Source organism: Onychomys torridus, chromosome 9 (genome assembly GCF_903995425.1).
Source record: "Onychomys torridus chromosome 9, mOncTor1.1, whole genome shotgun sequence".
In the NCBI taxonomy this organism is placed as follows: domain Eukaryota; kingdom Metazoa; phylum Chordata; class Mammalia; order Rodentia; family Cricetidae; genus Onychomys; species Onychomys torridus.
The window spans coordinates 59,612,461-59,617,557 of NC_050451.1; the positions used below are offsets into that span (position 1 = coordinate 59,612,461).

At 46.5% G+C, this 5,097-nt stretch overlaps 1 pseudogene; it reads right to left on the reverse strand.

Annotated features, from left to right (window-relative positions):
• Nucleotides 1-3,453: 3,453 nt before the first annotated feature.
• On the reverse strand, nt 3,454-3,692 carry LOC118590952 (annotated as a pseudogene).
• Between the last annotated feature and the right edge of the window lie 1,405 nt (nt 3,693-5,097).

Genomic DNA, 5,097 nt, shown 5'->3' on the forward strand with positions numbered 1-5,097 from the left:
GCCCTAGGGGTCTTCTCCAGTTATCTACCCTTTGAGTATTTTTAGGCATGGCCTAGCCTTAGAAGTATTTACTATGTTGTAAAAATTTGGAGAAGAAAGGGGAAAATAAATGGCCTTGGAGGTCCTTGGAGAGTGTCTAAACTTCAAGAAGCAGGAAGGAGGTGGACTAGGTTCCTTCTATAACCCATTATACTTTTTTCTATTGTCTGGGGATGTGGTGGAGCAGAGAGAAGGAGTTCTTCTAGACACCTATGTTAAAAATGGCCTCCGGAGCAGACAACTCCCAGGTCTTCTGCAGTATCAGCTATAGGAGGCATGGTCAGTTGTGTCCTGGACAGGAGGTGGCCTGCAACCTGGCTACAACATTTAGGCAGCCTGATAAAATGTCACAAATGACAGGTTTCCTGTATTCTGTGAGTGGGCAGAAGAATGACCCCCCCCCCCCCCCATGGCTGGAGAAAGCACAATGCTCAGCCATAGAGGGTTCCTTCCAAAGAACTGACTGTGACATTCTCAAATGCTTTCTCTAATGCACCTGCCACAGGTGTCTGAGTGGTCTTTTCCTCCAAGGGCATGAGGCCCAGGGGCAATGCATATGACAATACCACTGACTTTTAAACTGGGCCAAGGATAAAGCCTGGAGTGAATTTCTCTTCTGCTTGATGTGTTTGCTTGAGAACTTGCTCTCTGTTGGAAGATGGAAGACCATATTGAGTCCCTTAAGGCTGAGCAGGAGCAAGAAAAAAATCCAGTCTAGAAAGAGAAATTAAGGTGAAAGATTTGGTCCTTTTGGGAGTGCCACACGAGAGAAGACACAGGATCCCTGAGGTTCCATTTCTGTGTTGTTGTTGTTTTTGAGGGGGAGGGGGCAAGGAAAGGACAGTGTGAGCTGATGACCCTTCTATGTATGCCGTGACACCTGCCTGCTTTCTGCTGTTTCCCTGGGATTTTGGCTCAGAGTAAGAATGGGGCATAAGGTTCAGATGCTGAATGGGAAGAGTGTCTCTGTTCATCCTGCCTGACCCTGGGCTGGGAGCCTCTGGTTGCAAAGAAGCATGTACCATGGCTAGGCCCTGTTTCTGCTGGGAGGTGGCAGAATAAACCCTCATGTGAACATCCTGCTGGAGCAGACAGGAGTCCTGGAACACCATTGAGGAGTAAGATCATAAAAATGAAGGGAACGTGGCAAGTAGCAGGTTCCACATCTAATAGGAGACAAGAGGCAACACTGTATAAACAGCTCCCCCACTCCTTGACCCTGTTCACCCATGGCTTGTGCCCTCCTGGTCCTGGACCAGCTCAGCTATGGGCTGGCAGAGGTGGTCAATGTGGGCAGTGTTTGAATACAACATGGGTTTGGAGAAGCAGCTGAAAGGAGATAGTTTGTTGTGGGGTCAGGTGAAGCAGCTAACACAGGCGAAAGCCACCTGAGAAGAAGGAAAAAAAAAAACAAAAAAACCAAGTTTGGGAAATGGAACCCAAGTATGGGACTGAGGAAACTGATTAAAAAGAGCTTAAGATTTTTCTCCCTTTTTTTTATTAAGAGGTTTTTTTAATTCATTTTACATATCAACCACAGATTCCCCTGTCCTCCCTCTTCCCATCCCCTAGCTCCCCCATCCAAACCACTCACCCTCCCACCTCTTCCAAGGCAAGATCTCCCATGGGGCATTAGCAGAGCCTCCTCCCTGCACCAAGGCTGACCAAATTATCTCACCATAGGCACTAGGTTCCAAAAAGCTGGCTCATGCACTAGGGACAGGTCCTGATCCCACTGCCTGCCCCCCCCCCCCCCTAAACAGTTCAAGCTAAACAACTGTCTCACTTATCCAGAGGGCCTAGTCCAGTACCATGGGGGCTCCTTAGCTATTGGTTCACAGTTCATGTGTTTCCACTAGTTTGGCTATTTCTCCCTGTGCTTTTCCCAATCATGGTCTCGATATAAGAGCTTAAGTTTTAAAAGAGTATCCCTGGCCCTGCTGTGTAACTTTTAAAGCAAAGGCAGAGCTAGAGAGCCCATCGGCCCTGCCTTTCCTAAAATAGCTTGGCTACAGTGGACACACCCTTAGTGACAAGAGTCAGCGGCTAGAACCAGCCTCAAGCTGCCAAGAGGCGTGCTGGTGAGACTGTGGTAGCTGCAAGCCTCCCCACCCCCACCCCTCACCCCCCACCCCCGCCCCACATCCCTCTTTTCCCAAATACTTTGCAAAGTGAGATACCTTTAGAGAAGGCACCCTGTGTAGTAAGGACAGAAGCAAAGAAGAAGCCCAAGGGAGGCACTGAATGCACCATGTCTCAGTTTCTCCATTATAATGAAGAATTATAATGTCTCTTTTTACTTCCTTATGTTTCTGTATGAACTAAACAGATAGTTATTCCTTCTGCATCCTCTTTTCTCCTTTTCCCTCTTCTCTCTCCCATTTCTTTCCATGTCTCGCTTTCCTTTCTTCTCCTTCCCCAAATCCCCTCCCTGCCTCCTTTCTCTCCTTCCCTGCTCCTTCACTTCTCTCCCTTTTCTTTTATTACCCTTCTTCCCGCTCTCTCCATCCCTTCCCTCCTTCTTCCTTCTCCCTTCCCTTGCCTTCCCTTTGTCCCCTTTTCTCTGCCTCTCTTTCCTCCTTCCAAATTTCTTTCCTCCCCTCCTCCATCTCTAATACCAAACCTCTGCTGACAAGTCATTACTGCTGGACACCATGTTGATGTCAGAGCTACCTGGTGACTAAGGCAAGGTCCCTGCTTTCAGAACCAGATTAGCACAAGGAGCCACATTGATGGACAGATCTTGGAGCTCTGTGGGATATGTGTAAAAAAAGCGACATCCGTGATGTCTTGCTGTTATCCATGCTGGGATAAAAGCCAGCCTCACTTGCATGGCTCATGAATGTCTCCATGACCTGCATGAGGCATGAGCATCTTCCCTGAGCCCTTTATGTTACACTGACTACTGTCTCTCTCTCTGCAGAGAGGCAGCTGATGCCATAGCTTCTGGGTTCATGCTTTCCAGGAATAAGATACCATCATCATTCTGACTCCACATCCCAGCCTTATTCTTCTAGAAAGACCTTTGCCATCTCCTCTCTGCTGATCTCCCCAGCTAGGAAATTCTTATATTATCTTTAATTCAGGAGCTAGATCTTTAGAATCAGCACGATTCTTTATCTCGCTGATATAGAAACAGAGGGAGCAGGGGCCTCTCTTCATGCTTGTGTCTTGGTAGACAGTGAACAGCAAAGTTAGTGTTACTAAGATCCTGTTGAGATGAACTGAACCATGGTTCTTGTTGTTTGAGGAGGAGAAAAGAAAGGTGAGTGTATTCTAATAGAATAACATTTTTTTTTTTTCTGTCACACATTTGTCTTTATTGTAAACAGCAGGTGGGACACTTGTAGCAATGATAAAAAAATAATTTACAAAAGCAGGGACTTGGTGAAGCTGCCTGGTACCCTTGGGGACTCATACATAGATGCCAACCCAGAGCAGGAGGAAGAGGACACCAAAACCCATGAAGAGTGAGGCCACCAAGGAGATGAGGAGCTCTTTGTAAATATCACGTATGTATTTGGTGGAGGTGACCTTGTAAACAAAGAACCAGGTGGTGAAGAACTTGCCAATGGCCAGAAGTATGTAGTCAGGTGTGGGAAGACAGCCAGGTTGACTGGACTGGTGTACCTACTCATGGCCTCGAGCTCCATTTTGCCCTGCACTGGTCCACCACATATATTCAGAAGTCCAGGGCATGAGACTGTGTGGTTTGTTCAAGAGAGCCTGCGAAACCTGGAAGAAGAGCAGTGCAAAGCCAAAGGGTGGGGTAGTTAATTCTATGAATTGACTTGGGTATGCTGCCAAGCATTATTCTGGGTGTGTTTGCACAGGTTTCCATATTTGGATGAGATTGGCATTTACTAGGTGGACTGGATGAAGAAGACAGCCTTTCACACTGTGGTTCAGGTTCACCAGCTAAAACAGAAGCCTGGGTAGGACCTACAAGCTGAGCAAGAAGAAAGTGCTGCTGGACTGTTGAACTGGAAGTGGAGTTTGTCCTGTCTTTGGATTTGAACTGCAAGTGTTGTGGTGTCTTCCCATACAGCTGGGAATACAATACTGCGGGAATGTGAGATGGCTGGTCACAATGTGTCTGCAGTTAGGAAGGAAGATAAGGCAGGAAGTAGGGCTGGGCTATCAAGTATCAAGGCTCCCTCAGTGACTCAGGTTCTCTAGGGACTCTCCACTTCCTAAAAGCTCTACTGCTGGCCAAAACATCACCACCAAATAGGAAAAGGTATCCAAATACATGAGCCTATAGGAGATGGTTTGATGGTTCAAACAACTCATCATCTTCTGAAATCTGTATCTTGTTGCCTTTAGATCTTAGGACAGGCAGCCTCTGTAATCACTTGAGCCAATTCATTATGGTGTACCTTTGTGTCTGTGTGTATACCCATTCTGTTGTCTCTGATGGAATCATTAACCAGCGGACAGGGGGCCATTTTAGAAGACTGTTAGTATGGAATGATTGAGGAGACGTGGGAAGGCATAATGATAACATATTTGATTTCATTGCATCATGGGACTAGATCTGAAGAATCCATATCACTTACTCAAGCTGCCAGGCCTGGCTGTCTTGTACCAGTGAATATGGTGTTGTGCCTGTCTCATGGGTGAACCTGGGTATTCATGCTATCTTCCAAGGTTTGGGGTATAGGAGGCCTTTTTCTCTAGTTTCCCCTAAACCAACTTTGTTTATAGACATTGGCTGTATGTGGATCCTAGGGTCTTTTTTTGTGGTTAGAACTGACAGGCTCTCACTTTTGGACTCAATTTTGGCAAGATGGGGAACCTGGGTGTTAGATGTGCATTCTATGTGCTACTTTTTTTTTTTTTTTTTTTTTTGTGTGTGTGTGTGTGTGTGTGTGTGTGGCTCTTCTGTACTATTTGGTAGAATTTTCTCTGCTAGGCTATCTGTCTCAGTTGTTCTAACTGGCTCCATGAGCTAGACTTACATATATGGTTGGACGGTGTTTTTAAAGTGGAGAACAGTCCTTGGGGGACAGTGAGGCAGCCACATTGGGCTGTAGATGCCAGAACTCAGGGGGGAAG